The sequence below is a fragment of the Phalacrocorax aristotelis genome, unplaced genomic scaffold (assembly GCF_949628215.1).
Source record: "Phalacrocorax aristotelis unplaced genomic scaffold, bGulAri2.1 scaffold_126, whole genome shotgun sequence".
Taxonomy (NCBI): domain Eukaryota; kingdom Metazoa; phylum Chordata; class Aves; order Suliformes; family Phalacrocoracidae; genus Phalacrocorax; species Phalacrocorax aristotelis.
This window is the reverse complement of record NW_027441294.1, coordinates 136279-163091: the sequence shown is the minus strand read 5'-3', so window position 1 is coordinate 163091 and position 26813 is coordinate 136279.

Below are 26813 nucleotides of genomic sequence, written 5' to 3'. Positions count from 1 at the left end.
GATGTACTGGAATGGAACTGGGAGTGAACTGTGTGTGAACTGGGAGGGAACTGGGATGTACTGTGAGGGAACTGCGATGTACTGGGATGTACTGGGAGGGACTGGGAGGGATCTGGGATGTACTGGGCTGCACTGGTAGGGAACTGGGATGTACTGGGAGGAAACTGGAATGTCCCAGTTGACACCCACTTCCCTCCCAGGTTCCTCCCAGTATATCCCAGTTTCCTCCCAGTATATCCCAGTTTCCTCCCAGTACATCCCAGTAAATCCCAGTTTGCTCCCAGTACATCCCAGTACATCGCAGTACATTCCAGTTCCGTTCCTGTCCATCCCAATACATCCCCGTTCCATGCCAGTACATCCCAGTTCCCTACCAGTTCATCCCCGTACATCCCAATTCCCTCCCGGTTCACTACCACTTCTTTCCCAGTGCCTCCCAATACATCCCAGTTCCGTCCCATTACATCCCAGTACATCCCAGTTCCCTCCCAGTACATCCCAGTTCCCTCCCAGTACTGGGAGGGACCTGGGATGTACTGGGAGGCACTGCAATGTGCGGGGATGCCCTGGGATGTACTGTGGAGGAACTAGGATGTACAGGCTTGTACTGGGTTGTACCGGGTGGAACTGGCAGGGATTTGGGATGTACCAGGATCTACTGGGATGTACTGGGATGTACTGGGAGGTAACTGTTATGTACTGGGAAGGAACAGGGAGGGAACTGGGACGTACTGTGAGGACACTGGGATGTACTGTTATGTACTGGGAGGGAAGTGTTATGTACTGAGGGGAACTGGGACGTACTGGGATGTACTGGGAGGGAACTGTGAAGTACTGGGATGTACTGGGAGTGAACTGGGAGGGAACTGGTATGTAGTAGGATGTACTGGGTGGGAACTGGGATGTACTGGGAGGGAACTGGGATTTACTGGGAGGGAACTGGGATGTACTGGGACATACTGGCAGGGAACTGGGATGTACTGGGAGGGAACTGGGATTTACTGGGAGGGAACTGGGATGTACTGGGACATACTGGCAGGGAACTGGGATGTACTGGGAGGGGATTGGGACGGACTGGGAGGGAACTGGGATGTACTGGGCTGCACTGGTAGGGAACTGGGATGTACTGGGAGGAAACTGGAATGTCCCAGTTGACACCCACTTCCCTCCCAATGCCTCCCAGTATATCCCAGTTTCCTCCCAGTATATCCCAGTTTCCTCCCAGTACATCCCAGTAAATCCCAGCTCGCTGCCAGTACATGCCAATACATCGCTGTACATTCCAGTTCTGTTCCTGTACATCCCAATACATCCCCGTTCCATGCCAGTACATCCCAGTTCCCTACCAGTTCATCCCCGTACATCCCAATTCCCTCCCGGTTCACTACCACTTCTTTCCCAGTGCCTCCCAATACATCCCAGTTCCGTCCCATTACATCCCAGTACATCCCAGTTCCCTCCCAGTACTGGGAGGGAACTGGGATGTACTGGGAGGCACTACAATGTGCGGGGATGCCCTGGGATGTACTGTGGAGGAACTAGGATGTACAGGCTTGTACTGGGTTGTACCGGGTGGAACTGGCAGGGATTTGGGATGTACCAGGATCTACTGGGATGTACTGGGAGGTAACTGTTATGTACTGGGAAGGAACAGGGAGGGAACTGGGATGTACTGGTAGGGAACTGGGATGTACTGGGAGGGAACTGGGACGTACTGTGAGGACACTGGGATGTACTGTTATGTACTGGGAGGGAAGTGTTATGTACTGAGGGGAACTGGGACGTACTGGGATGTACTGGGAGGGAACTGTGAAGTACTGGGATGTACTGGGAGGGAACTGGTATGTAGTAGGATGTACTGGGTGGGAACTGGGATGTACCAGGATGTACTGGGATGTACTGGGAGGGAACTGGGATGTACTGGGACATACTGGCAGGGAACTGGGATGTACTGGGAGGGGATTGGGACGGACTGGGAGGGAACTGGGATGTACTGGGCTGCACTGGTAGGGAACTGGGATGTACTGGGAGGAAACTGGAATGTCCCAATTGACACCCACTTCCCTCCCAATGCCTCCCAGTATATCCCAGTTTCCTCCCAGTATATCCCAGTTTCCTCCCAGTACATCCCAGTAAATCCCAGCTCGCTGCCAGTACATCCCAGTACATCGCAGTACATTCCAGTTCCGTTCCTGTACATCCCAATACATCCCCGTTCCATGCCAGTACATCCCAGTTTCCTACCAGTTCATCCCCGTACATCCCAATTCCCTCCCGGTTCACTACCACTTCTTTCCCAGTGCCTCCCAATACATCCCAGTTCCGTCCCATTACATCCCAGTACATCCCAGTTCCCTCCCAGTACGTCCCAGGTCCCTCCCAGTACTGGGAGGGAACTGGGATGTACTGGGAGGCACTACAATGTGCGGGGATGCCCTGGGATGTACTGTGGAGGAACTAGGATGTACAGGCTTGTACTGGGTTGTACCGGGTGGAACTGGCATGGATTTGGGATGTACCAGGATCTACTGGGATGTACTGGGAGGTAACTGTTATGTACTGGGAGGGAACTGGGAGGTAACTGGGACGTACTGGTAGGGAACTGGGATGTACTGTGAGGGAACTGGGACGTACTGTGAGGACACTGGGATGTACTGTTATGTACTGGGAGGGAAGTGTTATGTACTGAGGGGAACTGGTGCGTACTGGGATGTACTGGGATGGAACTGTGAAGTACTGGGATGTACTGGGAGTGAACTGGGAGGGAGCTGGTATGTAGTAGGATGTACTGGGTGGGAACTGGGATGTACCAGGATGTACTGGGATGTACTGGGAGGGAACTGGTATGTACTGGGAGGGAACTGGGATGTAGTGGGAGGGAACTGGGAGGGAACTGGTATGTACTGGGAGGGAACTGGGATGTACTGGGATGTACTGGCAGGGAACTGGGATGTACTGGGAGGGGATTGGGATGTACTGGGAGGGAACTTGGATGTATTGGGAGGGAAGTGTTATGTACCAAGGGGGAACTGGGACGTACTGGGATGTACTGTGAGGGAACTGGGATGTACTGGGAGGGAACTTTAAAGTACTGGGATGTACTTAGAGGAAACTGGGAGGCAACTGGCATGTACTGGGATGTACTGGAATGGAACTGGGAGTGAACTGTGTGTGAACTGGGAGGGAACTGGGATGTACTGTGAGGGAACTGGGATGTACTGGGATGTACTGGGAGGGACTGGGAGGGATCTGGGATGTACTGGGCTGCACTGGTAGGGAACTGGGATGTACTGGGAGGAAACTGGAATGTCCCAGTTGACACCCACTTCCCTCCCAGGTTCCTCCCAGTATATCCCAGTTTCCTCCCAGTACATCCCAGTAAATCCCAGTTTGCTCCCAGTACATCCCAGTACATCGCAGTACATTCCAGTTCCGTTCCTGTCCATCCCAATACATCCCCGTTCCATGCCAGTACATCCCAGTTCCCTACCAGTTCATCCCCGTACATCCCAATTCCCTCCCGGTTCACTACCACTTCTTTCCCAGTGCCTCCCAATACATCCCAGTTCCGTCCCATTACATCCCAGTACATCCCAGTTCCCTCCCAGTACATCCCAGGTCCCTCCCAGTACTGGGAGGGAACTGGGATGTACTGGGAGGCACTACAATGTGCGGGGATGCCCTGGGATGTACTGTGGAGGAACTAGGATGTACAGGCTTGTACTGGGTTGTACCGGGTGGAACTGGCAGGGATTTGGGATGTACCAGGATCTACTGGGATGTACTGGGAGGTAACTGTTATGTACTGGGAAGGAACAGGGAGGGAACTGGGATGTACTGGTAGGGAACTGGGATGTACTGTGAGGGAACTGGGACGTACTGTGAGGACACTGGGATGTACTGGGAGGGAAGTGTTATGTACTGAGGGGAACTGGGACGTACTGGGATGTACTGGGAGGGAACTGTGAAGTACTGGGATGTACTGGGAGTGAACTGGGAGGGAACTGGTATGTAGTAGGATGTACTGGGTGGGAAGTGGGATGTACCAGGATGTACTGGGATGTACTGGGAGGGAACTGGTATGTACTGGGAGGGAACTGGGATGTACTGGGACATACTGGCAGGGAACTGGGATGTACTGGGAGGGGATTGGGACGGACTGGGAGGGAACTGGGATGTACTGGGCTGCACTGGTAGGGAACTGGGATGTACTGGGAGGAAACTGGAATGTCCCAGTTGACACCCACTTCCCTCCCAATGCCTCCCAGTATATCCCAGTTTCCTCCCAGTATATCCCAGTTTCCTCCCAGTACATCCCAGTAAATCCCAGTTCGCTCCCAGTACATCCCAGTACATCGCAGTACATTCCAGTTCCGTTCCTGTACATCCCAATACATCCCCGTTCCATGCCAGTACATCCCAGTTTCCTACCAGTTCATCCCCGTACATCCCAATTCCCTCCCGGTTCACTACCACTTCTTTCCCAGTGCCTCCCAATACATCCCAGTTCCGTCCCATTACATCCCAGTACATCCCAGTTCCCTCCCAGTACATCCCAGTTCCCTCCCAGTACATCCCAGGTCCCTCCCAGTACTGGGAGGGAACTGGGATGTACTGGGAGGCACTACAATGTGCGGGGATGCCCTGGGATGTACTGTGGAGGAACTAGGATGTACAGGCTTGTACTGGGTTGTACCGGGTGGAACTGGCAGGGATTTGGGATGTACCAGGATCTACTGGGATGTACTGGGATGTACTGGGAGGTAACTGTTATGTACTGGGAGTGAACTGGGAGGGAACTGGGACGTACTGGGAGGGAACTGGGATGTACTGGGATGTACTGGGAGGGACTGGGAGGGATCTGGGATGTACTGGGCTGCACTGGTAGGGAACTGGGATGTACTGGGAGGAAACTGGAATGTCCCAGTTGACACCCACTTCCCTCCCAGTTTCCTCCCAGTATATCCCAGTTTCCTCCCAGTATATCCCAGTTTCCTCCCAGTATATCCCAGTAAATCCCAGTTCGCTCCCAGTACATCCCAATACATCGCCGTACATTCCAGTTCCGTTCCTGTCCATCCCAATACATCTCCGTTCCATGCCAGTACATCCCAGTTCCCTACCAGTTCATCCCCGTACATCCCAATTCCCTCCCGGTTCACTACCACTTCTTTCCCAGTTCCGTCCCATTACATCCCAGTTCCGTCCCATTACATCCCAGTACATCCCAGTTCCCTCCCAGTACATCCCAGGTCCCTCCCAGTACATCCCAGGTCCCTCCCAGTACTGGGAGGGAACTGGGATGTACTGGGAGGCACTACAATGTGCGGGGATGCCCTGGGATGTACTGTGGAGGAACTAGGATGTACAGGCTTGTACTGGGTTGTACCGGGTGGAACTGGCAGGGATTTGGGATGTACCAGGATCTACTGGGATGTACTGGGAGGTAACTGTTATGTACTGGGAAGGAACAGGGAGGTAACTGGGATGTACTGGTAGGGAACTGGGATGTACTGGGAGGGAACTGGGACGTACTGTGAGGACACTGGGATGTACTGGTATGTACTGGGAGGGAAGTGTTATGTACTGAGGGGAACTGGGACGTACTGGGATGTACTGGGAGGGAACTGTGAAGTACTGGGATGTACTGGGAGGGAACTGGGAGGGAACTGGTATGTAGTAGGATGTACTGGGTGGGAACTGGGATGTACCAGGATGTACTGGGATGTACTGGGAGGGAACTGGGATGTACTGGGACATACTGGCAGGGAACTGGGATGTACTGGGAGGGGATTGGGACGGACTGGGAGGGAACTGGGATGTACTGGGCTGCACTGGTAGGGAACTGGGATGTACTGGGAGGAAACTGGAATGTCCCAGTTGACACCCACTTCCCTCCCAATGCCTCCCAGTATATCCCAGTTTCCTCCCAGTATATCCCAGTTTCCTCCCAGTACATCCCAGTAAATCCCAGCTCGCTGCCAGTACATCCCAGTACATCGCAGTACATTCCAGTTCCGTTCCTGTCCATCCCAATACATCCCCGTTCCATGCCAGTACATCCCAGTTCCCTACCAGTTCATCCCCGTACATCCCAATTCCCTCCCGGTTCACTACCACTTCTTTCCCAGTGCCTCCCAATACATCCCAGTTCCGTCCCATTACATCCCAGTACATCCCAGTTCCCTCCCAGTACGTCCCAGTTCCCTCCCAGTACATCCCAGGTCCCTCCCAGTACTGGGAGGGAACTGGGATGTACTGGGAGGCACTACAATGTGCGGGGATGCCCTGGGATGTACTGTGGAGGAACTAGGATGTACAGGCTTGTACTGGGTTGTACCGGGTGGAACTGGCAGGGATTTGGGATGTACCAGGATGTACTGGGATGTACTGGGAGGTAACTGTTATGTACTGGGAGTGAACTGGGAGGTAACTGGGACGTACTGGTAGGGAACTGGGATGTACTGTGAGGGAACTGGGACGTACTGTGAGGACACTGGGATGTACTGTTATGTACTGGGAGGGAAGTGTTATGTACTGAGGGGAACTGGTGCGTACTGGGATGTACTGGGATGGAACTGTGAAGTACTGGGATGTACTGGGAGTGAACTGGGAGGGAACTGGTATGTAGTAGGATGTACTGGGTGGGAACTGGGATGTACCAGGATGTACTGGGATGTACTGGGAGGGAACTGGTATGTACTGGGAGGGAACTGGGATGTAGTGGGAGGGAACTGGGAGGGAACTGGGATGTACTGGGAGGGAACTGGGATGTACTGGGATGTACTGGCAGGGAACTGGGATGTACTGGGAGGGGATTGGGATGTACTGGGAGGGAACTTGGATGTATTGGGAGGGAAGTGTTATGTACCAAGGGGGAACTGGGACGTACTGGGATGTAGTGGGAGTGAACTGTGAAGTACTGGGATGTACTGTGAGGGAACTGGGATGTACTGGGAGGGAACTTTAAAGTACTGGGATGTACTTAGAGGAAACTGGGAGGCAACTGGCATGTACTGGGATGTACTGGAATGGAACTGGGAGTGAACTGTGTGTGAACTGGGAGGGAACTGGGATGTACTGTGAGGGAACTGCGATGTACTGGGATGTACTGGGAGGGACTGGGAGGGATCTGGGATGTACTGGGAGGAAACTGGAATGTCCCAGTTGACACCCACTTCCCTCCCAGTTTCCTCCCAGTATATCCCAGTTTCCTCCCAGTATATCCCAGTTTCCTCCCAGTATATCCCAGTAAATCCCAGTTCGCTCCCAGTACATCCCAATACATCGCCGTACATTCCAGTTCCGTTCCTGTCCATCCCAATACATCCCCGTTCCATGCCAGTACATCCCAGTTTCCTACCAGTTCATCCCCGTACATCCCAATTCCCTCCCGGTTCACTACCACTTCTTTCCCAGTGCCTCCCAATACATCCCAGTTCCGTCCCATTACATCCCAGTACATCCCAGTTCCCTCCCAGTACATCCCAGGTCCCTCCCAGTACTGGGAGGGAACTGGGATGTACTGGGAGGCACTACAATGTGCGGGGATGCCCTGGGATGTACTGTGGAGGAACTAGGATGTACAGGCTTGTACTGGGTTGTACCGGGTGGAACTGGCAGGGATTTGGGATGTACCAGGATCTACTGGGATGTACTGGGATGTACTGGGAGGTAACTGTTATGTACTGGGAGTGAACTGGGAGGTAACTGGGACGTACTGGTAGGGAACTGGGATGTACTGTGAGGGAACTGGGACGTACTGTGAGGACACTGGGATGTACTGTTATGTACTGGGAGGGAAGTGTTATGTACTGAGGGGAACTGGGACGTACTGGGATGTACTGGGAGGGAACTGTGAAGTACTGGGATGTACTGGGAGTGAACTGGGAGGGAACTGGTATGTAGTAGGATGTACTGGGTGGGAACTGGGATGTACTGGGAGGGAACTGGGATTTACTGGGAGGGAACTGGGATGTACTGGGACATACTGGCAGGGAACTGGGATGTACTGGGAGGGAACTGGTATGTACTGGGAGGGAACTGGGATGTACTGGGACATACTGGCAGGGAACTGGGATGTACTGGGAGGGGATTGGGACGGACTGGGAGGGAACTGGGATGTACTGGGCTGCACTGGTAGGGAACTGGGATGTACTGGGAGGAAACTGGAATGTCCCAGTTGACACCCACTTCCCTCCCAATGCCTCCCAGTATATCCCAGTTTCCTCCCAGTATATCCCAGTTTCCTCCCAGTACATCCCAGTAAATCCCAGCTCGCTGCCAGTACATGCCAATACATCGCTGTACATTCCAGTTCTGTTCCTGTACATCCCAATACATCCCCGTTCCATGCCAGTACATCCCAGTTCCCTACCAGTTCATCCCCGTACATCCCAATTCCCTCCCGGTTCACTACCACTTCTTTCCCAGTGCCTCCCAATACATCCCAGTTCCGTCCATTACATCCCAGTACATCCCAGTTCCCTCCCAGTACATCCCAGGTCCCTCCCAGTACATCCCAGGTCCCTCCCAGTACTGGGAGGGAACTGGGATGTACTGGGAGGCACTACAATGTGCGGGAATGCCCTGGGATGTACTGTGGAGGAACTAGGATGTACAGGCTTGTACTGGGTTGTACCGGGTGGAACTGGCAGGGATTTGGGATGTACCAGGATCTACTGGGATGTACTGGGAGGTAACTGTTATGTACTGGGAAGGAACAGGGAGGTAACTGGGATGTACTGGTAGGGAACTGGGATGTACTGTGAGGGAACTGGGACGTACTGTGAGGACACTGGGATGTACTGTTATGTACTGGGAGGGAAGTGTTATGTACTGAGGGGAACTGGTGCGTACTGGGATGTACTGGGATGGAACTGTGAAGTACTGGGATGTACTGGGAGTGAACTGGGAGGGAACTGGTATGTAGTAGGATGTACTGGGTGGGAACTGGGATGTACCAGGATGTACTGGGATGTACTGGGAGGGAACTGGTATGTACTGGGAGGGAACTGGGATGTAGTGGGAGGGAACTGGGAGGGAACTGGGATGTAGTGGGAGGGAACTGGGATGTACTGGGATGTACTGGCAGGGAACTGGGATGTACTGGGAGGGGATTGGGATGTACTGGGAGGGAACTTGGATGTATTGGGAGGGAAGTGTTATGTACCAAGGGGGAACTGGGACGTACTGGGATGTAGTGGGAGTGAACTGTGAAGTACTGGGATGTACTGTGAGGGAACTGGGATGTACTGGGAGGGAACTTTAAAGTACTGGGATGTACTTAGAGGAAACTGGGAGGCAACTGGCATGTACTGGGATGTACTGGAATGGAACTGGGAGTGAACTGTGTGTGAACTGGGAGGGAACTGGGATGTACTGTGAGGGAACTGCGATGTACTGGGATGTACTGGGAGGGACTGGGAGGGATCTGGGATGTACTGGGAGGAAACTGGAATGTCCCAGTTGACACCCACTTCCCTCCCAGTTTCCTCCCAGTATATCCCAGTTTCCTCCCAGTATATCCCAGTTTCCTCCCAGTATATCCCAGTAAATCCCAGTTCGCTCCCAGTACATCCCAATACATCGCCGTACATTCCAGTTCCGTTCCTGTCCATCCCAATACATCCCCATTCCATGCCAGTACATCCCAGTTTCCTACCAGTTCATCCCCGTACATCCCAATTCCCTCCCGGTTCACTACCACTTCTTTCCCAGTGCCTCCCAATACATCCCAGTTCCGTCCCATTACATCCCAGTACATCCCAGTTCCCTCCCAGTACATCCCAGGTCCCTCCCAGTACTGGGAGGGAACTGGGATGTACTGGGAGGCACTACAATGTGCGGGGATGCCCTGGGATGTACTGTGGAGGAACTAGGATGTACAGGCTTGTACTGGGTTGTACCGGGTGGAACTGGCAGGGATTTGGGATGTACCAGGATCTACTGGGATGTACTGGGATGTACTGGGAGGTAACTGTTATGTACTGGGAGTGAACTGGGAGGTAACTGGGACGTACTGGTAGGGAACTGGGATGTACTGTGAGGGAACTGGGACGTACTGTGAGGACACTGGGATGTACTGTTATGTACTGGGAGGGAAGTGTTATGTACTGAGGGGAACTGGGACGTACTGGGATGTACTGGGAGGGAACTGTGAAGTACTGGGATGTACTGGGAGTGAACTGGGAGGGAACTGGTATGTAGTAGGATGTACTGGGTGGGAACTGGGTTGTACTGGGAGGGAACTGGGATTTACTGGGAGGGAACTGGGATGTACTGGGACATACTGGCAGGGAACTGGGATGTACTGGGAGGGAACTGGTATGTACTGGGAGGGAACTGGGATGTACTGGGACATACTGGCAGGGAACTGGGATGTACTGGGAGGGGATTGGGACGGACTGGGAGGGAACTGGGATGTACTGGGCTGCACTGGTAGGGAACTGGGATGTACTGGGAGGAAACTGGAATGTCCCAATTGACACCCACTTCCCTCCCAATGCCTCCCAGTATATCCCAGTTTCCTCCCAGTATATCCCAGTTTCCTCCCAGTACATCCCAGTAAATCCCAGCTCGCTGCCAGTACATGCCAATACATCGCTGTACATTCCAGTTCTGTTCCTGTACATCCCAATACATCCCCGTTCCATGCCAGTACATCCCAGTTCCCTACCAGTTCATCCCCGTACATCCCAATTCCCTCCCGGTTCACTACCACTTCTTTCCCAGTGCCTCCCAATACATCCCAGTTCCGTCCCATTACATCCCAGTACATCCCAGTTCCCTCCCAGTACATCCCAGGTCCCTCCCAGTACATCCCAGGTCCCTCCCAGTACTGGGAGGGAACTGGGATGTACTGGGAGGCACTACAATGTGCGGGAATGCCCTGGGATGTACTGTGGAGGAACTAGGATGTACAGGCTTGTACTGGGTTGTACCGGGTGGAACTGGCAGGGATTTGGGATGTACCAGGATGTACTGGGATGTACTGGGAGGTAACTGTTATGTACTGGGAGTGAACTGGGAGGGAACTGGGACATACTGGGAGGGAACTGGGATGTACTGTGAGGGAACTGGGACGTAGTGTGAGGACACTGGGATGTACTGTTATGTACTGGGAGGGAAGTGTTATGTACTGAGGGGAACTGGTGCGTACTGGGATGTACTGGGATGGAACTGTGAAGTACTGGGATGTACTGGGAGTGAACTGGGAGGGAACTGGTATGTAGTAGGATGTACTGGGTGGGAACTGGGATGTACCAGGATGTACTGGGATGTACTGGGAGGGAACTGGTATGTACTGGGAGGGAACTGGGATGTAGTGGGAGGGAACTGGGAGGGAACTGGGAAGTACTGGGAGGAAACTGGTATGTACTGGGAGGGAACTGGGATGTACTGGGACATACTGGCAGGGAACTGGGATGTACTGGGAGGGGATTGGGATGTACTGGGAGGGAACTTGGATGTATTGGGAGGGAAGTGTTATGTACCAAGGGGGAACTGGGACGTACTGGGATGTAGTGGGAGTGAACTGTGAAGTACTGGGATGTACTGTGAGGGAACTGGGATGTACTGGGAGGGAACTTTAAAGTACTGGGATGTACTTAGAGGAAACTGGGAGGCAACTGGCATGTACTGGGATGTACTGGAATGGAACTGGGAGTGAACTGTGTGTGAACTGGGAGGGAACTGGGATGTACTGTGAGGGAACTGCGATGTACTGGGATGTACTGGGAGGGACTGGGAGGGATCTGGGATGTACTGGGCTGCACTGGTAGGGAACTGGGATGTACTGGGAGGAAACTGGAATGTCCCAGTTGACACCCACTTCCCTCCCAGGTTCCTCCCAGTATATCCCAGTTTCCTCCCAGTATATCCCAGTTTCCTCCCTGTACATCCCAGTAAATCCCAGTTTGCTCCCAGTACATCCCAGTACATCGCAGTACATTCCAGTTCCGTTCCTGTCCATCCCAATACATCCCCGTTCCATGCCAGTACATCCCAGTTCCCTACCAGTTCATCCCCGTACATCCCAATTCCCTCCCGGTTCACTACCACTTCTTTCCCAGTGCCTCCCAATACATCCCAGTTCCGTCCCATTACATCCCAGTACATCCCAGTTCCCTCCCAGTACATCCCAGTTCCCTCCCAGTACTGGGAGGGACCTGGGATGTACTGGGAGGCACTACAATGTGCGGGGATGCCCTGGGATGTACTGTGGAGGAACTAGGATGTACAGGCTTGTACTGGGTTGTACCGGGTGGAACTGGCAGGGATTTGGGATGTACCAGGATCTACTGGGATGTACTGGGATGTACTGGGAGGTAACTGTTATGTACTGGGAAGGAACAGGGAGGGAACTGGGACGTACTGTGAGGACACTGGGATGTACTGTTATGTACTGGGAGGGAAGTGTTATGTACTGAGGGGAACTGGGACGTACTGGGATGTACTGGGAGGGAACTGTGAAGTACTGGGATGTACTGGGAGTGAACTGGGAGGGAACTGGTATGTAGTAGGATGTACTGGGTGGGAACTGGGATGTACTGGGAGGGAACTGGGATTTACTGGGAGGGAACTGGGATGTACTGGGACATACTGGCAGGGAACTGGGATGTACTGGGAGGGAACTGGGATTTACTGGGAGGGAACTGGGATGTACTGGGACATACTGGCAGGGAACTGGGATGTACTGGGAGGGGATTGGGACGGACTGGGAGGGAACTGGGATGTACTGGGCTGCACTGGTAGGGAACTGGGATGTACTGGGAGGAAACTGGAATGTCCCAGTTGACACCCACTTCCCTCCCAATGCCTCCCAGTATATCCCAGTTTCCTCCCAGTATATCCCAGTTTCCTCCCAGTACATCCCAGTAAATCCCAGCTCGCTGCCAGTACATGCCAATACATCGCTGTACATTCCAGTTCTGTTCCTGTACATCCCAATACATCCCCGTTCCATGCCAGTACATCCCAGTTCCCTACCAGTTCATCCCCGTACATCCCAATTCCCTCCCGGTTCACTACCACTTCTTTCCCAGTGCCTCCCAATACATCCCAGTTCCGTCCCATTACATCCCAGTACATCCCAGTTCCCTCCCAGTACTGGGAGGGAACTGGGATGTACTGGGAGGCACTACAATGTGCGGGGATGCCCTGGGATGTACTGTGGAGGAACTAGGATGTACAGGCTTGTACTGGGTTGTACCGGGTGGAACTGGCAGGGATTTGGGATGTACCAGGATCTACTGGGATGTACTGGGAGGTAACTGTTATGTACTGGGAAGGAACAGGGAGGGAACTGGGATGTACTGGTAGGGAACTGGGATGTACTGGGAGGGAACTGGGACGTACTGTGAGGACACTGGGATGTACTGTTATGTACTGGGAGGGAAGTGTTATGTACTGAGGGGAACTGGGACGTACTGGGATGTACTGGGAGGGAACTGTGAAGTACTGGGATGTACTGGGAGGGAACTGGGAGGGAACTGGTATGTAGTAGGATGTACTGGGTGGGAACTGGTATGTACCGGGAGGGAACTGGTATGTACTGGGAGGGAACTGGGATGTACTGGGAGGCACTACAATGTGCGGGGATGCCCTGGGATGTACCGTGGAGGAACTAGGATGTACAGGCTTGTACTGGGTTGTACCGGGTGGAACTGGCAGGGATTTGGGATGTACTGGGATGTACTGGGAGGTATCTGTTATGTACTGGGAGGGAACTGGGAGGGAACTGGGATGTACTGGGACGGACTGGGAGGGAACTGGGACGGACTGGGATGCACTGGTAGGGAACTGGGATGTACTGGGAGGAAACTGGAATGTCCCAGTTGACACCCACTTTCCTCCCAGTTTCCTCCCAGTATATCCCAGTTTCCTCCCAGTACATCCCAGTAAATCCCAGTTTGCTCCCAATACATCGCAGTACATTCCAGTTCCATTCCTGTACATCCCAATACATCCCCGTTCCATGCCAGTACATCCCAGTTTCCTACCAGTTCATCCCCGTACATCCCAATTCCCTCCCGGTTCGCTACCACTTCTTTCCCAGTGCCTCCCAATACATCCCAGTTCCGTCCCATTACATCCCAGTACATCTCAGTTCCCTCCCAGTACATCCCAGTTCCCTCCCAGTACGTCCCAGTTCCCTCCCAGTACGTCCCAGTTCCCTCCCAGTACATCCCAGGTCCCTCCCAGTACTGGGAGGGAACTGGGATGTACTGGGAGGCACTACAATGTGCGGGGATGTCCTGGGATGTACTGTGGAGGAACTAGGATGTACAGGCTTGTACTGGGTTGTACCGGGTGGAACTGGCAGGGATTTGGGATGTACCAGGATCTACTAGGATGTACTGGGATGTACTGGGAGGTAACTGTTGTGTACTGGGAGTGAACTGGGAGGGACCTGGGATGTACTGGGAGGCACTACAATGTGCGGGGATGCCCTGGGATGTACTGTGGAGGCACTAGGATGTACAGGCTTGTACTGGGTTGTACCGGGTGGAACTGGCAGGGATTTGGGATGTACCAGGATCTACTGGGATGTACTGGGATGTACTGGGAGGTAACTGTTATGTACTGGGAAGGAACTGGTAGGGAACTGGGATGTACTGGTAGGGAACTGGGATGTACTGGGAGGGAACTGGGACGTACCGTGAGGACACTGGGATGTACTGGTATGTACTGGGAGGGAAGTGTTATGTACTGAGGGGAACTGGGACGTACTGGGATGTACTGGGAGGGAACTGTGAAGTACTGGGATGTACTGGGAGTGAACTGGGAGGGAACTGGTATGTAGTAGGATGTACTGGGTGGGAACTGGGATGTACTGGGATGGAACTGGGATGTACTGGGAGGGAACTGGTATGTACTGGGAGGGAACTGGGATGTAGTGGGAGGGAACTGGGAGGGAACTGGGATTTACTGGGAGGGAACTGGGATGTGCTGGGAGGGAACTGGGATGTACTGGGACATACTGGCAGGGAACTGGGACGTACTGGGAGGGGATTGGGACGGACTGGGAGGGAACTGTTATGTACTGGGAGGGAACTGGGACGTACTGTGAGGACACTGGGATGTACTGGTATGTACTGGGAGGGAAGTGTTATGTACTGAGGGGAACTGGGACGTACTGGGATGTGCTGGGAGGGAACTGTGAAGTCCTGGGATGTACTTAGCAGCAACTGGGAGGGAACTGGGATGTAGTGTGATGTACTGGGAGGGAACTGGCATGTACTGGGATGTACTGGAATGGAACTGGGAGTGAACTGTGTGTGAACTGTGAGGGAACTGGGATGTACTGGGAGGGAACTGGCATGTACTGGGATGTACTGCAATGGAACTGGGAGTGAACTGTGTGTGAACTGTGAGGGAACTGAGATGTACTGGAGGGAACTGGGATGTACTGGGATATACTGGAGGGAACTGGAATGGACTAAGAGGGAACTGGGACGTACTGGGAGGGAACTAGGACGCACTGGTAGGGAACTGGGACGGAACTGGGATGTACTGGGACGTACTGGGAGGGAACTGGGACGTACTGGGAGGTAACTGTTGTGTACTGGGAGTGAACTGGGAGGGAACTGGTATGTAGTAGGATGTACTGGGAGGGAACTGGGATGTACTGGGACGGAGTGGGAGGGAACTGGGATGTACTGGGATGGAACTTTGAAGTACTGGGATGTACTTAGAGGAAACTGGGAGGCAACTGGCATGTACTGGGATGTACTGGAATGGAACTGGGAGTGAACTGTGTGTGAACTGTGAGGGAACTGGGATGTACTGGGAGGGAACTGGGACGGACTGGGAGGGAACTGGGACGGACTGGGAGGGAAATGGGATGTACTGGGCTGCACTGGTAGGGAACTGGGATGTACTGGGAGGAAACTGGAATGTCCCAGTTGACACCCACTTCCCTCCCAGTGCCTCCCAGTATATTCCAGTTTCCACCCAGTATATCCCAGTTTCCTCCCAGTACATCCCAGTAAATTCCAATTTGCTCCCAGTACATCCCAGTACATCGCAGTACATTCCAGTTCCGTTCCTGTACATCCCAATACATCCCCGTTCCATGCCAGTACATCCCAGTTTCCTACCAGTTCATCCCCGTACATCCCAATTCCCTCCCGGTTCGCTACCACTTCTTTCCCAGTGCCTCCCAATACATCCCAGTTCCGTCCCATTACATCCCAGTACATCCCAGTTCCCTCCCAGTACATCCCAGGTCCCTCCCAGTACTGGGAGGGAACTGGGATGTACTGGGAGGCACTACAATGTGCGGGGATGCCCTGGGATGTACTGTGGAGGAACTAGGATGTACAGGCTTGTACTGGGTTGTACCGGGTGGAACTGGCAGGGATTTGGGATGTACCAGGATCTACTGGGATGTACTGGGATGTACTGGGAGGTAACTGTTATGTACTGGGAAGGAACTGGGAGGGAACTGTGAGGGAACTGTGAGGGAACTGTGAGTAGGGGGGCGGCCCCCCGGGCCCCAGCCCCCCCCCCCCCGCCTGCGGCCAGGCCCCGCGGCCGCCGGCCCCTTCCTCCTCTGCCCGCTCCCGTCGCAGACGGCTCGGTATGTGTCACGAGCGGCAGCCCCGTTCAGCAGCTGTCGGAGGGCGCGCGGCTGTGCCCGGCCGTGACCGGGGCCCGCACGGGTTTCCCGCTCGCCCCGAGAAGGCGCTGGCCCCGAGCCGGGGCGTCCCGCCCCGCCCCGCCCGGCCCTCGGCGCCCTCGCGAGCTGAGCGCGGCCCGGCCAGCAGGGGGCGCTGGCGCTCACCGGCTGGGCGCGGGGGCGGTCCGGCGCGGTGGCGGGGCCGGTGGGGGCCGTTCCTTCCGGCCGCCCTTTAAGGGCCGCCCCGCGGGGCTCGGGCTTCCGGTGGCGCGTGCGCGGCGCGTTGGAGCGGGGGCGGGAGCGGTGCGTGTGGAGGCCGAAGGGCCGGTGCGTGTGGCGGCCGGGTCGCGAGGCGTCCCTGTGCGGTGCCGGGGCCCCTCTGCGGCCCGGCGTGGGAAGCCCGCGGCCGGCGGAGCCTGCTCGGAGCTGGGCGGGGAGCGCCGCGGCGGTCCGGCCGCCGGCAGCCATCCCCTGCGGTGGCCGGCAGCCCCTCGGGACGCCTGGAGGCCTGGCGGTGCCCGAGCCTCGCCTGCGGCAGCCGCCTGAGAGAGCAGCGCGGCCGTGTCCGGGGGCCGGAGAGCGCTGGTGGGTGAGATCGGGCAACGGGTGGGTCTCCGTGTGAGGTGAGGCCTGGCGCGGGCCGGGGGGTATCTCCGTGCGGGTCGGGCCGGGGGCGGGGCCGGGGCCGGGCCCCGCAGAGAAGCCCCGGTCGGGCATCGTTCGCTTTTCCACAATGTAGGGCTCTCCCCGGTTATTTTTTGTGTACTGTGTTTTGGGTCACCTGAAATCCTTTGGCCGGTTACGTTTGGTGCGGGGAGATGGCAGGTCTGGAGCCTGAAAGATCTCTGGTGGGGGGTGGGGGAGGTATTTCTTGCCTTAAAACTCTGAGCCCACCTCGTGAGTCTCGTGACTGTGGCAAATGGCTGAGTCGGGCGTTTTCTGATAACTAACTTCTGAACGTGTGCGTGTGTAGGCACGGGGAGATTTGTGCAGTGTGACGGAGCCCCTTGTGCTTCTGTGCTAATGTCTACCTGTTCTAGACCTCCAGAGTTGGAAAGCCTTTGTTTAGTGCCTAGTTGTGCCTGCGTAACAAATGTTTTAGCTGCTGATGGGTTATACCTCTGCTGCGAACTTCTTGCTGGGTGGCTTGATTGTTTCTGGTTGTCCGTGTAAATCTAGGCAGCTATTTTCTGCCCGGTGGTGAAGCCTATCGCTTTGGATAACAAAGGGCAGGAGTGCAATAAAGAAAAAGGTGATTCGTCTGCTGCAGCTCCTTGGAAACAATTCGTTCCTTATTTTCTGCCCTTGGGCAGGCGTTGTGCTTTCCAGATAATGCAGCCTCTCCTGTGCCTGTCCACGCCGTGCATTTTGTCCTGCCCTTGCTTGAAAAGGCTCTCCTTGCCTTCCTCCCCTCTGCTGCAGTTGCCTTAATCTCTCGCTGCTGCTGCTGCTGCTGCTGGAAGAGGGATAAAGGGAGTGTTGTCGATCGGGTTGTTAAAAGCTTTTTCGCGGGCTGTAACGCGCGGGAAAGGGGGGCCGGGGGGGAGGATCAGTTTGCGGGGAAAATGGGAAACCAACATCACCTTCCCCTCCTACGGCGCAGCCCGGCCGCACGGCTCCCCGGGGATGCCCCTGCCCGCGGGTGTACCGTGTGTGCGCCCCCCGCGTAGGGCGGGGGACGACGACACCCCCCCACACACCGTCGGCGGCACTGGGACAACCCCTGCCCCAGGGCTCCGCGCTCGTACCCGGCTCTCCCCGCTCCGGCACGGCACGGGGCTGGACGCACCGAGAAGACCCCGGAGCGGCTTCTCGCGTCCGGGCGAGAACAGGGCCCGGCCCCGAGCAGCAGAGCGGGCACCGCCGGTAGCTCGGAGGAGCGGGGCCGGCTCGGCTCGAGGCGTCAGAGCGAAAAGGGACGAGAACCGTCCCGGAGCGTCCGGGGGTTGGGGGGGTTGGCGGATGGTCCGGTGGCCGGGTTCGGCTCCGTGCCGGGCCGTGGGGCAGCCGGAGCCGCGCCAGAGCAGGTGAGGAGCCGCATGGCCGGGCGCGCTGTGGGTCGGCGGGTTTGGGCTGTGGGGTCTCCCGGTCCGCGGAGCCCCCGGGGGGGCGGCGGGGTGCGGGCAGCAGCGGCCCCGGGCCGAGCGCTGTCGTGGGTCGGTGGTTGGGTTTTGGGGCCGAGCCCGTGCCCGTCCCCGGGGAGTAGGGGCAGCCCCACCCGGCTCTCGACTGCTCCTCGTCGGGGTCGGGCGGCGGCGGCGGCGACCCCGGCGGGGGCTCCTGCGGTGCCGGGCGGGTCCCCCCTTGCCCGCGAGGCAGGCAGGGACCCCGGCTGCTGCCGCCGCGGTTTGCTGGAGGCGGGCCGGGCCCGGCCCCCTGTGGGGTTGGGGTGCGGGCCCGGCGCTGCCGGGGAAACGAGGCCTGCGAGAGCAGGAAGAAAGCGCTGCCGGGCCGGTGCTGGGCTGCCCCGCCGGGGTGCGGGGCCGGGCCCGCGCAGTTCAGTTCCCAAGGCCTCCCCGACAGTGCCCGCGTGGGCCGTGGGGGTGCAGGGCTGCGGGGTGGCTGCGCTCTCCGCGGCCCTGAGCGTTGCCCGTGGGGACTGCGGAGGGGGCCGGGACGCAGCCAGGTTCAGCTGGTTTGGTCCCTGAGCGTGGAGAGCACAGCTCTTCTGTTCCTGGGCCTTGAGAGCAGGCTCCTGTGGCTGACGCCGGGGCCCTGAAACAGATCGAGTCGTGCGTTTTGAGGGCCTGAGCGAGGGGACTAAGTGGTGTGGTTTTGGGCTGAGGAGCAGAGGTCAAGTGCTGCGCTTTTGGGACTTGAGAACAGGCTCAGCAGCTGGGCTTTTTGGCTCAGAACCGGTCCCAAAGTGAGCTGGTTTGGGGGCCAAAAGCAGAAGCCGGTTTGGCTGCTTGTGGGGGTGGCGTGGGGGCATCGGGGGCTGCAGGGGAAAGCAAGGGTTGGGCAGGGTACGAGGACCCTCCCCGGAGGTGGGGGTCCGGTCACATCGGACCCCGAAGTTCGGGAGGCCGGCATGCACCAGAGCGAACTCGCCACCTGAGGCGGGTCTCTGGAGGAAGGGTGCTTTTTGGATCCAGTGCAGCGCACCCTCTTTGGGTCCAGCTCTTCATTCTGCGCTGCTTAGAAGAGTTATTAACCAATTAATTAAACATACAAACTAAGTCACAACAGCTCTATCGGCTCCATCGTGGTTTGGAGCTCTGAATCGGTTTCATTTGGTGTCTAACACATTTTTTCCCCGAGGAGAGGCTACGTTTCAAGTTAATTAGTTTTCTCACAAGTGTGTCAGTCGATAAAATTGAGTTACGATTATTAAAACCACAAAGGTGACAGGAGTCTCACGGATCGGGTCTATTTCTGAAAATGTATTCATCCCATGCAAATGTCATCGGGATACAGATCATCTGCACTTCATGCTCTGACAAGACAAGATGCTGAGACAGGGATGAGCTCCAAAAGGACTACTGAAAAGAAAAAAAACCCACGCACTTCATGAAGTCATGGGGGGTTTTTTTGTTTGCATTTGGGGGGGCGGGGTGGCTTTAACAAAAGAGTGCAGTGTTGGCTGGCAGCAGCCTGCAGAGCATTTTTGCTGCCTGATCTCTCCTGTTCTTCTCTTCCACTCCTCTTTCAGGGCTGTAATTGTCATTTGGATAGTTTTAGAAGAGCAGTTAAGTTCCTCGCCTGTGTCTCAATGTGCTGGTAATACCAGGAAGGTGAATGCTTGAACCGGTCGGGCGGGTGGGAATAACTTGGCTGCAGGTAGAACTTCTGAGGGAAGACCAGCAAAACCAGGAAGCAAATAGCAAGTTCCCAAAAAATGTGCGGGTGTCAAACACATAAAAGTTTTATTGCCGAATGTTTTGTTTTTGGCAATATGTTCCAAATGCCTATTTTTGGTAAACATAACTTTTCAGGAGATTCAGGGTTGTGTGTGGCAAAACATGTCCCTCTGTTTTTGTGTCCTGCCGCACAAACGGCCGGCGGCAGGGCTCTCGTTCCCCGCTCTCGCTATTGCCACAGCAGGGCTGCGATATTTAGACCTAAGGGATGGGTTTAGGAATGGAAGGAGAGAGAACGCCTGTGTTCTGTAAGGGCTATGAATGCTGACCCTTTGCCTCCGTCTGCCGCTTTTCCTGTGCGGGTGATGAAGCCGTTTTACTTTCCTCTGTTGTTCCTGGTCTAAGTAGTTGCAAGGCTGTCGCCGCTGTGGGTGTGCAATTTGTGTTGCTGTGTTTCTGTGGAGTCCTAGCTACGGCTCGCTTCTAGTGTGGCCAAGCGTCAAGGTAGGGCTTTCAGCTTAAAGCTTCAGAAGCGCTGCGTGCCGAGATGGGTGTAGGTGAAACTGCTGTTGCGCCTGCAGCTGTGCTCGCAGGGATGCTGGGTGGCTCCGCATCAAACCGGCGAGGTGCGCGTGGACCTCCGTCGGGCTGCGCCCTGGGTGCGCGAGCGTGCCGTGTTTTTGCTGTTCCGGCTTGTATGTGCGAGGGCTTAACGTTTGATTTAATGCATTTCCTTTAACGGCAGGCTGTAGTTGGGCTCTAGATGGTATTCCTACGTGGGCGCAGGAGCTGTGGAATGGTTAAGCTGTTGCTGTGCCTCCAGGTGACTTGTTCAGTAACACTGTTTTTCCAGGTGCAGATGGATGAGTCGTGCAGGGCAACGGAGGAGAGCCCAGGGGAGCGCTGTAAGAAGGTGAGTCTGTGTGTAGTACTGGAGGGAAGGTGTGACTGATGGCTATAGGGCTCCATTATGGGTTTTACTCTTTTTTTTTTTTTTTTTTTTTGTGATCTGAGGGTGCTAAGCGATGAGCCGAGCGTGATGTGGGCCCTGGAGGTGAGTCAGGCAAGGTGACCGGTGCTTGGTGGGCTGGAGTAGGTGTTCTTTTTCAGGTTATTCAGGGTTTTTTCTCCTTCTCTTCACTTTCCCATCCCAATTTGGGGCCGATTCCCTCAAACGGGGACTTCCCCCTGTGGGGCTGCTTATGCAGCCTGGGAGCTGCTGCCTGGGCACAAAAATACCTCAAACCCCTTGACTCTGGGCCTGCAATGAGGGGTGAAAATACAGGAAGAATTCTGGTGGAAAGAAAACAACTTGGGGCTTCTGGGAAAGCCAACTCCAGCTGGATTTGTGCGGCTGGAAAGGAAAAAAAAAAGGGGGTGGGGGGAAGGAACAACAACCTAAAAGCACCCACCAACCATTCTCATGCACAAAACCGAAAGTGAAAATGACCATTTTTTGTAGGGCAAAAGCACAAAAAATCCCCACAGAACTCAGTAGTTTGGAAAAGCAACCCCAATTATTACATTATGTAAAGAAGGCGGGGGAAAAAAAAAGAAAACCAAACCAAAACCCGATCACAACCCTGATGCCACATGCCTACAAGCAGTTCCTGGGGCTTATTCTGCGGGGGTGGGAACCCAACCTTGTTCCCCAGGTTTGCTGTGCTGCTTCTCCTCCCTCGAGACACTTTGCTGTTTGGTGCAGAGGCAATGAACGGCGCTGCTGGGGCTGCGAGGGGGAAAGGTGCAGAGGAATAGAAGCTCTGTGGATGCAGCCAAGTTACGGTTTCTGGATGGTATTAATCGAGAAGAGTAATTCAGATAATGCTGCTGCCCAGCGACCAGAATTGGGTACTGAGCCCGGGAGCCGCGCACGCGCGGTGGCGTCCCTGTGATCCCCATTGCTCTCTCCGCAGGTAACAGCCCTGCGATGCTGCAGTGCCTGCGAGGTGATGCCGCCGTGCTCGTTGCTGCTTCCTGGTAAGGAAAGGCCTCCTCTGCTCTTGCTGCAGCGTGGTGGTGTGTCGGACACGATTCCCTGTGTCGGGTGAGGCCTAGGGCTGCCGGCGAGGTGAGCGAGCCCCTTTGGTGGGTGCAGGGGTATCTCCTTGTGTGCCTGTACTACTGGGGCTGGTGGGATGGGAAGCTTCAAATGACCCGCCGAGGCAGGCTTCTGGTATGCTAAAGGCGAGCGGGTGAGGGCAGCCCTAGGAGTTACCCGGGAGCTGATAGAAGGGAAGAGGGAAAGGAGGAGGAGGATGATGACCTTTTCCCCCTGCAGCTTCTGGGTGCAGAAGATGGCCGACTCCCCAGCTCACCAGAGCTCCCCCTCAGCCTCCCCTGGCCCCCCTTGCCCCGTGCGCCTGCCCCCAGCTCCAGCACGGGCGAGCTAGGCTACGTGCCTAGGAAGCCTCATCTGGTAAGAGCTGTAAGACACCCACGTATTCTCTTCAGGTGGAGGACGGCCTAGAGTCTGGAGCTGCAGAAGAGGCAGGGAGGAGAGGAGGGGAAAGAAGCATCTGAACGGCTAAATTGTGCCAGCAGCGCTGAGAGCGAGAGTCGCGGTGAGTCCTGGGCCACTGGGGCCCCGTTGCCTCTCTTGTGCGTCCTGGGCCCTCCCTGTCTCTCCCCCGGCCCCCTCTCTTTCCTTACCTGCTGCAAAATTTACTTTTTTTTTGCGCCCCCCCCCCCCCCCCGCACCTTCTTTCTCCATCTCGCTCTGAGTGTCTCCCTGCCTCCCCGTCTTTTCAGTCCTCCCTCTCTCTGTCCTGTAGCCTGTGGCTCCTTTTTCTTTCTCCGCCTCTCTCTGCCTGGCTCTGGCTCCGTTTTTTTTTTTTTTTTCCTCCTGCTCTGTCCTGTAGCCTGTCGGTGTTTTGTTGTTCTCTGGCTCTCTTGATCTGACTCCCTGTGTTACCGAAAAACGCGTTAAATTCGGAAACGACTCCTCAACACCAATTTAGTATTAAAGAGCAGGCATTCTTTATTCGCGGCGCCGGATGCACGGGGGATCGCTCCTCCTGGTGTGCGTACCTCACGCACCTTTCCCGTACAATTTGTAGATCAATGTTTTACGTATTCATACATATTCATTATTGTCCTGTCTGCTGATTGGTACAAACTTGCTCGTTCCGTATGTAAATCGCTGCGCAGGCTCGGTTGTCCTCTTCCGTTGTTCTCTTCTGTTACTTGGGTCGGTGGTGGTCTGTGAGTCGGTGGTCGCGATCTCCCCCTGCCGGAATTACCTTTTACCTTCTTGGCTCTTAATCTTGGCAGTCTTGGCTAGTTTTCTCAGTCCGCTAAGCGAAACCGCGTTTTGTCATCCTTTTCTGACAGAAGCACGTTGTCTGTTGTTCTGCTGACATTAACGATCGCCTAGGGACTAAAATGCAGATCGACAGGTGCGCTGATTGGTACGCTCCATGTTCCCGTAATGGAACACCGTCTCTGGTTGATTTCATCACTTTGGTTACATTTCCCCTGTTTGGAAGTTCTGAAATAATAATTTTCTCAATACTTCCATCCTAGATCAATAACATTCCACTATGTCAGTTTAGTGTTTGCTTCATGTTCTGAAATTTTTCACTTGATTGTGGTCTCCAGGGTGTATGCAGGTCCCATTTTCTACCCAAAATTTTATTAATTTGTTGAAGTACCTCTGCAAAAAAATGTGGTGCTCTATCAGAGGACATTCCCGTTGGCACTCTAAATCTTGGTATTATTTCCTTCAGCAACGTCTTAACTACTACTCTAGCTTTGTCGGTGCAGCACGAGAAAGCTGCTGGCCATCTAGAAAATTTGTCAATCAGCACTGACAAATACTGCTATATCTATTTTGTCTGGGTAACTCAGAGAACTTAATTTGCTAATAATTTCCGGGAGAATTTTTTGTTTTGTTACTCCTAAAGGTTGTTTCCTTTGGTTCAGGGGATTATTTCTAGGACAGATTGGACACTTAGCTACTATGGGTTTAACTATTCTTGTCGTGCCTACACACGCTACAGATGTTTTTAAACTCAAAACCGTAGCGCCTACAGCCTAATGTGTTTGCTCATGGTTTTCTTTTGCAAGTTCTGTCATAACTTGTGGGGTGGTTGTTGTTATTACTTGTTTTTCTGGTGTTACCTACCATCTCTCTGTGTTTTGTGATGCTTCCAATTGTTCTGCTAATTGCTCATCCAATTTATTATATCTCGGTTTCAACTTTGGAATTCTGATCTGTTTTACTGGTACTAGTGCAAGGATACCTTGCTCTGCAGTCCTCTTTGCAGCTTTATCGGTCAGTCGTTTGCTTATGTTTACAGCCGTCTGGCCAAATTGATGAGCTTTGCAACGCTTTACCGCCACTTCTTTTGGTTTCTGCACGTCTTCCGGAAGTTGGAGAATTTCTTCTTTATGCTGTATTGATGATTCTTGGGCTGATGGCAGTCCTTTCTCCTTCCCAATAGCTCCATGATCGTGGATCACACCAAATGCACGTTTGGAATCAGTCTAGATATTTATCCTTTGTCCTTCTGCCATTCGCAGAGCTCGCTTCAATGCTACCAATGCTGCTTTCTGTGCTGAGGTGTTTGCAGGCAGCACCCCTGACTCCGTTCCCTCGGCGGCGATAACGACAGCATATCCGGCCATTCGCTTCTCTTCTCGCCCAGAGCTTCTTCCATCTGTCAACAACTCCAGATCAGGATTTTCCCAGAGGTTTGTGTCTCAGGTCTGGTCTGCTGGAATAGACTTGTTCAATAGTTAGCAAGCGATCGTGTTCTAAATTGTCCGTAAGGTTTTCTGTTGTTAAAAACATAGCAGGATTCAGTATAGCAGTAGTCTTCGATTCCACATCGTCTTGTTCTAACAGAACAACTTGATATTTCAACATTCTGCTAAGGGATAGCCAACGACCCCCCTTTTGTTCTAAAACAGTCACCGCTATGTGCGGGACATATACTGTCATCTTCTGTCCCATTGTTAACTTTGGGGCTTCCCGGATCGGCAGCGCTGTCGTTGCTACTGCCCGTAAACACCTAGGCCATCTTTTACTCGCGTGGTCAGGTTGTTTGGAGAAGTAGCCCACAGGTCTCTTCCAGGTTCCCAGTCGCTGTGTCAGCACTCCAAGGGCTAAATGTTGTCTTTCGTGGACAAACAACTGAAAAGGTTTAGCGAAATCAGGTAGGCCTAATGCAGGGGCCATCATCGAGGCTCTTTTCAGTTCTTTGAATGCCGTTTGGCATCCGGGCGTCCAGGTTAAATATTTATCCTTTTGAGTCTTTCAATGCCTCAAATAATGGTTTTACATACAGTCTATAGTTCAGAATCCAGAGCTGATGCTATTTCATTGTTTTCAGAAAAGCTCTCAGTTCCTTCGGGCTGCTAGGTTCGGGAATTTGACAAATAGTTTCTTTCTTTTCACTTTCTAATTGTCTTTGTCTTTGAGATATTTCAAATCCTAAATAAATGGCTGCTTCTTTTCCTATTTGGGTTTTGTTTCTGGAAACTCCGCATCTTCCTTGGCCCAGAAAATTTAAAAATTTCAAAACATTTTTCTTTACTTTGTGCCGCTATCAGAATGTCATCCGCATTCTGTAACAAGATGCCTCTCCCTGGGTTCTGTTTTTTCTATATCTCTAATTTTTTTTTGCCAGCTGAGTCTCAAGTATCGTAGGACTATTTTTAAATCCTTGTGGAAGTACGGTCCATGGTAGCTGTGTCTTTCATTCTGTGGTGGGGCTTTCCCATTGCAAAGCAAATAGGCTTTGACTTTTTATGCCTGGAGGTATGCAAAAGAAGGCGTCCTTCAAATCTAGTACAGTAAACCGTTTATGCTCCTCCTTTAAAAGAGGTCAGTAAAGTGTATGGATTAGCTACTACCGGATGTATATCTTGGACCACCTGATTTATAGCCCTTAAATCGTGAACTAGCTAATACTCTTTGCCTCTAGATTTCTTTACTGGCGACACAGGAGTACTATATTCTGATTCACATTCCACTAAAAGCTCATATTCTGAAAAATTTTATAATTAACTTCTGTAATCCTTTTCGAGCCTCTCGCTTAATAGGGTATTGTTTTTGTCTTACGGGCTTGGCTCCAGGCTTTAAGGTTACTTTTACCGGCTCTGCCCACTTAGATCGCTCCGGAGCTCCGCTCGCTCAAACCAAAGGAATTACTACGTTTTCCACTTCCTCGGGAACCCGTTCCTCCCTGGAGGAATCCTGTAACATAAACGCTCTCGCCTCTGTGGCTTTTGATTCTGGTATTAGTGATTTAACCTCTCCATCTTTAAAAGTTACTTGAGCATCTAATTGACCTAATAGATCTCGTCATAACAGAGGCAGTGGACATTCAGGCATATGCAGAAACTGGTGAGTTGCCCATTGCTTCTCCAATTTAAACTTTAAT